This window comes from Stegodyphus dumicola, chromosome 5 (assembly GCF_044657685.1).
Source record: "Stegodyphus dumicola isolate Sdum_Otavi_A_Nest chromosome 5, ASM4465768v1".
Classification (NCBI taxonomy): Eukaryota; Metazoa; Arthropoda; class Arachnida; order Araneae; family Eresidae; genus Stegodyphus; species Stegodyphus dumicola.
The window spans coordinates 232091704-232103865 of NC_140772.1; positions in this window are offsets into that span (position 1 = coordinate 232091704).

The window sequence follows — 12162 nt, forward strand, 5'->3', positions numbered from 1 at the left end:
GTCGGCGTAGTTTGTGAGCGTCAAGAGCACGCATTTGTAATTTCTAAAGTTGAATAAAAAGGGATTTAAACCCTTCTCAAGACTTTGTCTACTTTCCAGTTCTTAGCAGTCACCACTATTGTTGCATGCAGGTTGGAAGCGCGCAACATTACATTGCAATAAAATCTGTTAATAAAATCTCTTTTAAGTTTTATATGAATGAGAATTTTTCAGAGTTCGCTATAAAAATATGAATTAAAATTACATTTTAATTAATCTATGAATTTTTTATAATAATTCGACAAGTAACTTCTTTGTTTGGGCTTCCTAGCACCTTCATTAAAATTAAACCTGAAAAACATATCTGAATAATTACTTTATTCATTTTTCCAAATTTTTATGCTTTATTAGAACAAATATTTTCTCATAAAAGCAAGTAAAGTACTTGTCAATTTTAATTTTTGCAAGGAAACGAATGAATCATTCCTAAAATACTACTTTGCATATTAATATGCAACAGTAACTTTGCAGTGTACAGTAACTTTCTTTGCAAAAAGTGCACTTAAGTGTCTATGGAACTGAATATCAAAGTATGGTGTATGGACCGAAGAAATATCAAAGCTGAATTTACATTGTAAATATTTAAAAATTTGTTATTGAGGAGTCAGCTGTGCCATGCCATATATGCACAAAGTTATCAAATTCTTACCGTGTACTTTTCAGAAAATCCACTGCTATTGCCACTATTGTTAAGCAGGGGTCCGAACCCCGGAGAAGACGTGAATGTTTGTAAGTGTATAGTACCTGTGCGACATGGGAGCACTTAAAATACTTGCAAGCTGAAAGACCTCTGGAGAGGCTAAATGGTAGGGACAGGGAGTTGTGGAACCGTCGCATCGGTTCCCTATTTTTTTTTCCCACCAAACCACTGGCCGAGTTATGCAGTTCGTGCAGTGAGACTATACTAGTACAACCAGTGGTCAAATTTTATGTCCTGCCCACTTCTTCCTGTCCTACCTGTTCGGATGCTGTCTCGTAACTCTTGCGGGTATTGAGATGAAATGTACACACACAACGCCAGAGACGCGAAGTGTAAAGTTACTGGTAGTGATGATGACCAATACAGCTGTCAGACCGATGTTTATTTTAGTAGTTTCACAACAAATTTCATCTATATTTCATCTGCTCATTGATAATTTCCTTCGTTCTTCTAACATAAGCAGTTACTTTACACCAAATGTGCAAATCAGTTTCATTTTTTCTGAGTTACCTTCTATGTAGTTGTGTTGGCAGTCTCGAAAATATAAACTTCATATATATTGTACACTAGTCTAGATTTTGTCCACCGTACATTCGTCTAGATATTCTGGTCTGTATTATTTTAAAACCCGGCAAAGCACTCGTAAGCTAGTGTTAGCACTAGTGATCGTGAGTGAGCTATCGTGAGCACTATCTAATTAAGGTGAAGAATGCCTTCGTAGAATACATTTTAAGAGAAACTGGCTGATATTCGCGTTACACGTGGTGCAGGGTGTATCACGAAATATTTCATGCAAGCAACGTATTCACTAGGATTTAAACGCGGTTCCAAAGATTTTGCCGCTGGGTCGCTTAACTGTTCTAGACCCGAAACTAAAATACGAGATTGTAGTGTTAAGTTTATTTAAAAAAATTTAAAACGAGATCTACGTCATTTAATTATAATTTTAACATAGTTATAATAATTATATTTATCATGGTAGATCTTTTTATATTAGTAAAAGCTGCAATAACTTTAGTAATACTTCGAAGAATTATTTTAGTTGGACTATTTATACAAATGTCACAGGGTGTGATGTCGAAAGATTTCGGCGACCATTTGCGAAATGTAAGTCACTGAACGGTTGAACAAATATTAATATGAATAAGAGGAAGACACGAATAAATCGATTCATCCACCTCGCATACATCTATTCAAAAGGAGAGATTAATCTGAGGCGGTAATTTGAAAACAGCAGACCTTTTCTCTTCGGTAATGTCGAATTTATAATTAAAATATTATTAATAAAGGCTGGAAACACTCTTTGGCCATGTTCCTGCCGAGAGTGCAGTGGAGGATGATTGACAGGCTACTTTGTAGTTACAAGCGTAACGATCCTTTATTTCTTCGTCTCTTAAGGCTCGTTTCCACTACTGCGTACGAACGCGTTGCGTCAATTGAAGACACGCCTACGGCATCCGTACAAGCGTTTCCACTGCTGCGTATCCGTAAAATATTTTCATTTTCCACCGCTAGGTGTCACTGTAATATTTTGACGCCAAACAAACAGTTCGCGAGTTAAGACGCTGAACATCTGAATTTTTCCCGCTTAAGCGAGTATTGTTTGTTTTGGATTTGATATGGATCCTTACGTAAAACGCAGAAAAGTTTTGTTTACTAAATTTCCATGTTATTGGAAATTTTTATTTCTGCTTATGAACTGCGAAAGTAAAGTACGCTAGCAATTTTTACATAAGTAAGGTTATAATACATATTATGAACATCACTAATTCCATAGAAGATTAAGTAAATTTAAAAAAAAAAAAAAAAAAAAAATTGTGTTTCTAGAAGCCTTAAATACTATGAAATAATATATATATTACTAACTAAAATGTACTGTTAGTGAAAAAGTAAACAAATAAATAAATAAAATAAAAAAGTTAAAGGGATTAAAAAATAGTTGGTACTTTAAAAGTACAGAGCAACTGTAAAGAAAGGTTCACGATATTTACGCAAAATTTGCTATGCTTGTATACCGCTGACTTCAGGGTCATAGCTGGATAATTTATTAGAAATCTCGTTTGTTTTAAAATGCACTATGGGCAGTTATATTTTATGCATAATCCATAAAATATTATTTTTAATTTAAACATTTTAAATTCATATCTCTTTTTATAGAAGTTATAAAAATAAGATTTTTCTCTTTATATATACACACATTAGGTAAAGAAAATGGAAATATTTAATTAATTAATTTCTGCGCTTCTGCTGGAGAGGACTGAATTTAAAAGCAATTATTATAGTAATTTTTTGTTAAAAAAATGTTTAGGGCATTAATACTGTCTCATGTTAATTGGAATGAAAGTTTAGAGTCGTAAACATCCCAAAGTCTGAGCACATGTATATACATTCACATAAAAGTGAAACGAAAATATATATATATATATCTGCAGGAATTCAAAATAAATTAAATTTAAATAATTCTCTTGCGCCATTGCTGCAAGGAATGAAATTTGAATTTAACAAACATTTTCTATTCGTAAAAAGCAAATTAAAAGTTAATTAAATTTAAATGAAATTTAATGCAAACAAATAAAGGATTAATTATTGCTGCGAACTAATATACAATATCATTTAAATTCTGAGAGCATATGTAAATCAAGTGCAAGTATCAAAATCCATGAATAAATATATAATTCCAAAAATTTATTTATCCTATTATTCACTTATGCACTTTTATAAATTTTTTAGGATTAAATCTATCCTATTATTCATTTATACATTTTTATAAATTTTTTAGGATTAATAAGCTATCCTATTATTCACTTATGCATTTTTATAATTTTTTAAGGATTAACAATCTATCCCATTATTCACTAATGCATTTTTATAAATTTTTTAGGATTAATAAATTTTGGAATTGTATATTTATTCATGGATTTTGATACTTGCACGTGATTTACATATGCTCTCAGAATTTAAAGGATATTGTAGATTAGTTCGCAGCAATAATTAATCATTTCTTTGTTTGCATTAAATTTCATTTAAATTTAATTCACTTTAAATTTGCTTTTTACGAATAGAGAATGTTTGTTAAATTCAAGTATATATGTACAGGATATGCTTTAAATTAGTATTATATAATTTTCAAACTTTTTTGCGGGAAAAATTTAAATAAATAAGAGCATAAATAAAACAATATATTTAATGCATATAATAATAGAAATTAATTATAAAACACGAATATAGATCAAATTGGAATAAAAAGGTAAGAAAGTTGCAGACAGGGTGCAAAAAGCGTATGGGATTCGAACTCACGACTCCAAAAAAAAAAAAAATGAACATCCTTACCTTCAACTTTACCACTAAGCTAGGATTGCACGTGAGTCTCATGCATATTTTGGCTTATATACATCATCAACTAAATCAATTCTTAAAACTTAAGTTTTTTGGTCCTATTTCAGTGTGCTATCGTCTGAAAAATTTACCAGAGTTTGTTCTTCAGCTTCTAGTACAATTTTTACAAAAATCATTATCTTTTAAAGTGGCGTTCGGATTGAAGTTAAACGGGCTGCTAAAAGTATATTTCATGTGCTTACAAATATATGTTATCCAAAAAGATATATTTATAAAGGGAAATACAAATTTAACATACTCTTCAATGAACTGGAGTATTTAAAAGGCTATCAAATTTAATTTATAATCAACGTTTTTAGTTTTTACCTGTTTCAAAAGAAAAAATAGCAAATCTTTTAATCATATCTAATTTGCTATAGCAGTTTGATATAGTTAGACATTTATTTTCATTAAAGCTAAATAAGTATGCAGAACTAAAATATGATTATCAGAACAAATTTTGCTATTTCATGGACTTGGAATTATAATTTTTGCCGCTGATTTCCTTGAACTGAATTTCTTGAACGAACAAGTACTGTAGTTGCAGTTATCTTGTTTTTCTTATCTTTTTTTAACTAAATTCAGCTGATTGCTGTCTTTTTCAGCACGCATATTTCTCGCTATAATGTTAATTCAGAAATAAGTATTTTTTAGCAAAACATTCTTTCCTTATTAGCGAGCGTTCATCGCTACTTCTGCCGCCAATAATTTTTAGTGACTGCACCTGATTGCTCCTTTTTCACCACGTGACCCCAACGCATTCGCAGACATACGGATAGAAGTTGAACATTGTTGAACTCCATCCGTATGTCATCCGTCACCGCATACCGACCGGATTGCAGATGTCAATCAAAGTGAATTCGCTCGCTGATTGGAGAAACGCATACGCACCGCAACGCATACGCAGCAGTGGAAACGGGCCTTTATTCCGAGTCCGTGTTGGGAAAAGATATAATCGTAGCAAGTCGTAAGCACGCGAATGCTACGACCAATCCTAATTGCTCCATTAGGCTATGCCCAATTGCTTCTCCAGGGGGTCTTTCCCTAATCTAGGTATTGGATGTCGGCATTTCTTTCTCTAATAGTTTAGTTCTAGTTCAGTTATGGATTAAACGGGAGTTATGTTCCATTTAAATCGTGTACCAACACTGATCCTTTGTCTCTAATCGTAACTAACACTGATAAAAATGAGAAGCAATCATTCAAAAGACACGTATTAATATGCAACAGTAACTTTGCAGTGTACAGTAACTTTCTTTGCAAAAAGTGCACTTAAGTGTCTATGGACCGAAGAAATATCGAAGCTCAATTTATATTATAAATATTTAAAAATTTCAAAGACACGTCTATTGAATTATAATGTTTGCAATTTTCCTCGTCTATTTCGTATTTTTCTCATTAATAACAATGGTAAGGATAATATATAGCCTAAAGTATCGAGTCTGGTGAATTGCATTGCAAAGTTTAGGTAATTACTTTATTGGAATAAAAGGGGGTTCTAAAATATTTCAGCCTTTCTGCATAAAATCGTATTTCTGAGTAAGCGCGAAAATGTTATATAATGTTATTATTGTTATATAATTTATATATTGTTATATAATTCTAAGGCATTTCAGCCTTCTGCATAAAATTGTATTTGTAAGTGCACAGTTAGCGCTAAAATATTATATAATGTTATTATAATTATATATTCCTGTAAATAAGTGCCCACCCAGAAATCTAGTTTTTCCTCAATTGGGTGAAAGCCCACAACGGGAACAACGGCAACGAGACGGCTGATCTCCTTGCAAGGGACGCAACGACTAACATCAACAGTGAAGTGATTCATATCCCGTGGCCCAAGTCCCATATAAAATTTACACTGAATACAATTGTCGACTGAAAGTGGCAAGAAGAATGAAATTCTGCATTGCTAGGCAGAAGAGTCCACGATTTCTTCCCAAGAACTGACGAAGAGACACTGCACTATGGCCATGTTCTGAATCAATATATCACAGAGCATGGTCCTTTCCCCACCTACTTCCGTGACAGAGGTATGTTTCCCCGGATCTCTGCATATGTGGCGAAAGGGGTGAGCCTGATCATTACATTTTTTATTGTAATCTAACAGACGGTAAACATCTGATTAAGCCTAACAACCATCTAATACCATTTAACAAATACCCAATGAAAAACAGACAACTTAGGGCCAAAATCAGAGACGTTCTTATACATATCCAAAGACTAGGACTGGATATTTGTCATACCTAATGCTTATTCATCTCCATATATTACTAAAATATATTTCAGTTTTTTAAATTTAATTCATTTTTCTACGCAATGCTGATGGACGGGATCTCCAAAGACTTGCTTATTACACATTAGAAAGGACATTTGTTCATACATTTAGATTTTTGGAAGCATCGGTTGTTGAACTTTTCAAGGACAGTCTCTTGTCAGTATGATTTGTGTACACTATTAATACCACAAATAAGATATGTCGGAAAGTCCTCTCAAGGGGTTGATGGTAAAAAAAGAGGAGGGGAGAACCTCGGATCTCCCCGGGGTGTTCTCCCTCAAAATTGGGGTCGAAAATTTAACAGTTAGTTAAGCTCAGCAATACCTCAATTGCCTGTGGTACTACGGAGGTGCCGGTCTAGCTTCTACCTGTACCTGTTACTGCCCATACTACTAATTTATACTTACGTCAATAATAATATTCGAAATTCAATCAATGAGAGCATCGATGTAATGCTGAGTGAAGTCAAATGTCAAATAAAATGGAACAGAGTCAATTTAACTCTTATTACTATTGAACACTCATGACATGGAATAATCAATCAGAAATAAGAAACACAGTTACATTATTATTTTAATGCAATAGATAATCAGTTTAAAGAGAAAAAGCAACAAAGTGTTTAATCTGAATTGCATAGTTCATACTGAAATTTAAATATTTCAGTATGAACAATAGTTCAAACTTCAGTATGAACAATAGTCACTTTGTAATATAAACAGCAATAATTTCCGAGGAGTGCCAACCAGAGATGCTACATATTAAATAAAATGGAAATATCAAATATAACAACCTTATAGGTAATATAAAATTTAAATTGAAACACACAATATAGAATGTAATTATGTTCTTCACAAAATTCGTAAAAATTCATTTGAAAAAAATTGTATTAACTGAAATATTTCAACTTTCGTTTACGCCTAACAGTAACTTCAAAATCATGTGGTCTGAAGAAGGATAGCCCATATCACCGCCTTTCAAAAGCTATGTATTTCTTTCCATAAATTTAAATTTAACATTAAGAAAGATTAATACTAATGAAATAAAAATTGAAACTAGCATACATCTCTTGCATCAGTTAAATGAAATATCTTTAATACTATATCTTTAATACTATTTCTTCGCATCTAGGATGCATTTCCCTCCCACAAAACGTCTCCAGAAAAGGGATTGCTTCTTAGAACCGTAGTTTTATTTTAACTACTAATTATTCTGAAATAATAAAATTATCCAAGCTACTAATTTAAATAAGAATGCTAATGTTTTTAATAAGCAAAGCCGATTAATAAAAAAATAGATGGAAGCTGTCATTTAGCATTTGGTTTCATTTCCTTAGACTTTTCCCTATTAAGAAGACAGAAATGAAAAGAAAATTACTAGAACCCTCTCCACCCCCAAAAAAAGTTTTGCATCTAATTAATGGTAGATTATTTCAAAACATAATTTTTACAGCTTTCTGAAAAAGTTATCGTAATAGCCTATTTATTGCGATTGCTTACAAAATCAGTTTAAGAGATTATTTTATAGAATTCCGTTCTTGAAAGAAATTAAAAGCTGCCTTCCTTAAATGCAGAACACGGTGTTCAAACAAATGAATCGGATAATGAAAATGTATAGAATTTATCGTCCTAGAAAAATTCTATAAAATTTCATAAAATAGGGGTGCAAAGAAATGCGACAGTATTTCTCAGCTTCGTAACTGGGGCGAGGTGAAAATGGCATTCGCAACGGGCGCAGCAGCTCTTAACCAGGGGGGGGGGGCGCAGCTTAAAATTTTCAAGAGCTATCCGTTATTTGCTGGATATTTTTTTTTTTTTTTTTTTTTTTTTTTCGATTAAACATTCACACATAACTATATTATTCTGGAAGAGGTAGTTCACAGGTAGGAATGGTCAAGTTGTAACCCAAACAAAGGCGTCAGATCATAGGAGCCAGCTATTTTAATTGATAAAATTAAAGTTAGCAATTGTTTACAAGTTGCTTAAAACACTGAAAAGCCAGAAATAACATCTTAAATACACGATTTCCTCCTTCTTTCCGTTAACCAACAAAGAGATTTAAAGGCATCAACTGAAAGGAGCTTCCAGCTTTACGGTTTTACCTCTTTTCACTTCTGGTGTACAATTACTGTGAATTTTTACCAGCCCGATCTACTTTGCCTACATGGCCATTCGCGGTAATTTTAATTTATTAAAGTGCAAGAGCACCTCCCCCGAAGGCGCAAAAGTGCAATCAGTCTGTGCGGCAAAGTCAAGCTGGCGAGTCACCTCATCATTAATTTTTTTACTCCAGGTAGTTGATAGAGTCTATAAGTTCATTTAATAATAATTTAAAGCATAAGAAATGCATAAATACTATGCATAATTGCAGTGTCATGTATCTCGCATAACTCAAAAGAGAGTAGCTTTAGAAACTTTGAAATTTTGTACATAAGACTGCTATAAGCTGTAGTTGTGCATCTCCTATTTTGACTGCAATCGGCCGCACCCGAAAGTATATATATATATATATATATATATATATTCATTCTGTTACTCGGCTCCGTGAGCTCAGTTTTTTTATTCGTACAAGGTGGTAAATAGTGCATTTTTTGCTTTAAAAAGGATTGAATTGCGTTATATCTTCCGGTCAAGGTTTTATGCCTTGAGTTAACCTGCATGCAATAGTTATAGAATTATCATTAATTATTTAAAAGTTGCTTAAGGTGCGGCTAATCCTAATTTTTCGTACAATAGAAGCCATATTTGTTTACATTTGAAACTTAGTCGAAGTGAGTTCTGCACCTTTAGTGTCTTTTTGCCGAGTGGGACCAAAAGGGAACTTAGTTTTGTGCACCGAAAAATCTGCGTGCTTGCCCACAGGCCGAATGGCTTGTTTTTGCGTAGAAACTAATTTTAATTCTAAAAAAAAAAAAAATTTTATTGTTTTAACTGCATTTGGTTTTTTTATCTCTCAATTTTTAATGAAAATATTTTGAGTTTATGCATTTTTGCCTTGCCGTGAAGTGAGAACTGAATTTGTTGAATGACGAATGTATATCTAATGAAATTCGAGGTAATAAGTTTAAATGAAATGCAGGAAAAAATGAAAATAAAATAAATGAAAAACCTACAAATAAATTATCTTACAGCAGATTCAAAAATGAACTCTTTTTGACATAGAAAATTTGGTTTCAACATTTTTATCTTTAAACGAAAAAAGAAAACGAATGGAGCGCAAGTTTGACCCTTGCCACAGGAGCTACGTACCCTATTTACAGTATCTGTCTCTTATCTTCGTTAGTATTTGTATACGTACGTGTTTCTGGCCATAGAGTTTGGAAACACTGCTGGACCTTCTCAGCGGGAGAGGTGAGAAGAATTATCCACGGGCGCATCGAGACTGATTTTGGCATCGATAATCTTCTTTGAGACGTTCCCCAAAAGCACTCACTCACTCACATACTTCAGGAGCAGAAGATAAGGCGACAGTTCAGCGAAATTTAAAGTCTGCACCCAGAAAGACACCTTTTGTTTACCCCTGTCACATTCCCAAAACAGGTTCTTAAAAGGGAAGTCCATTGGAATGATATCCATCTCGCGAGGCTGTTACTCAATGGGGCGTGTTCAAGCTGCACGAAATGCAATTGCAAAAGTGGCCCAAGTTACAGGAATATGATCCTAGTTTTGTAACAATAGCTAATGGAAGATGACGCTTTTAATTTCTTTTTCTTTTTATTTGTTTACTGTCTACAATTACTCTTCGATCCAATATTTACTCTTACTGTACTTTACAGGAATACAGATTCTTATTAAATAAAAACAAATGCATGTACTTGTATGAAATAAAAAATGCACACACAAAAAAAGTCGCAAAGCTCATAATATTAATAAGTATAAAAATATATTTCAGTTTTGAAGCAACAAAAATATGACGACTGTTTCTTTCGACGAATTCTGACGACTGTTTGATCAATAATAAATATGCGGTTGAAGGAATTATAGAGTGGGTACTGTGCAGCAGGTAGCGCTTCTGACACCATACAATGATTAGTACATTTTATGAAGTTGCATAATATTTACTGCATTTTTTTAACTCAAAACATATTTATTACAATTACGAGAAGCTCTTTACATATACATATAGTAATGAATCAACTGAAAGTCATTGAAATCGAAAAAAAATTTCTAGTACTTGCGCAATAGCTGTAAAGTAAGATAATAATTTATTTACTAAAGAAATATTGATTATATTATCTCCTAATATAAATTTAGTAGAATGTATCAAAATGAGGTAACCCAGAAGTATGAAATTGAATTCCGAAAATTTTTTAAGGGACTTTAATTCAAGTACCTTTAAATAATTTTTTTAAAGGTACTTGAATTTAAGTCATGAAAAATAGAAATTCAAACTTTGAAAAAGAAAATTAATAAACCAAGCAATTATCGTCATTGATCGGAAATTAGTTCATTTTTCAAGGGGAACAAACCAACCCCCGTTCAATGAACAATAATTAATAAATGCGAAGGTGTTTCGTCTTTTACTCAAGCAAGAATGATGATGCCAAACTGGCAAATTTAGTTAAGGCTAATTGTAGTTCCGAAAGGTTATTGGATTTTTAGAAAACCTGAGATATTAAAGCCAAATTAAGTAAATTTCTAAAGAATTCATTTTGAGTGTAGCATTTTCGTTAAGTTAATGGATTTTTCAGAAATCTTGAGTGAATAGCCAATTTATGTAGTAAAAATTACAGTAAGACCCCGCTCAACGCTGTTTCGGTTTGTTTATTTTATTTGAATTGTGGGATTTCCCGAAATTGCAGGTAGCGTTAGGCTTCCCGATAACCGAAGCAGTTCATCTCTTTCTTCTTTCTGTATACGAGCCAGTTTCCCTTAGAAAGTCCTCGACGAAGGCATCCCTCCCTTTAGGCAGATAGCCCTAGTGTGCTTTGCCATAGTTAAATACACACACACACACACTCTTTCTTCTTTCCTGCGGTGTTATATGAGCGTACTTTTATCGTTTCAAACATTTGTTGACGTTATTGTAAGTATAAATTTATATAATATAACGATATAGTGACTGATATAGTGACAATTATTATGATTTTTAGTTTTTATCATGGGTGATAAAAAACACGAAAATAAAGCAACAAGAGAAAGCATTTCCCTAGAAGATAAAATGCAAGTAATTAGAAGATTGGTTATTGGTGAACGTCAAACTCAAATTGGTGCTGCATTGAATTTGGCAACTTCAACAATAAGGACTAATCTTAAGAAAAAAGAGAAAATACTGTCATTGGCAACTGCAACTCCGACAAGCTCTGCAACTAGAATTACCCGTTCTAGAAACAATACAATAGATGAAATGGGAAAACGACTTTCTATATGGATTGACAACGAAATTGCCATTAAGCCAATCTATTATGATGGAAAAAGCAAGAAGAATTTTTAATTACATTCAGGTTGAGGCAAGTGACACAAGTGAAACTTTCGTTGCAAGTCGAGGATGGTTTAATAGATTTAAACATCGAAATAATCTTCATAACATACAGCTTACAGGAGAAGCAGCAAGTGGGGATACGAAAGCGGCGGATGAATTCCCAGCGACATTAAAAACAATAATTGAACGAGGAAACTATCCTCCAAAATTGGTTTTTAATGTTGATGAAACAGGTCTATTTTAGAAAAAAGAATGCCAAAACGAACATTTCAATCTCGTGAAGAAAAACGTGCACCAGGATTTAAAGCTTCAAAAGATCGCTTAAGACTTCTACTGGGTGGTAATGCAAGCG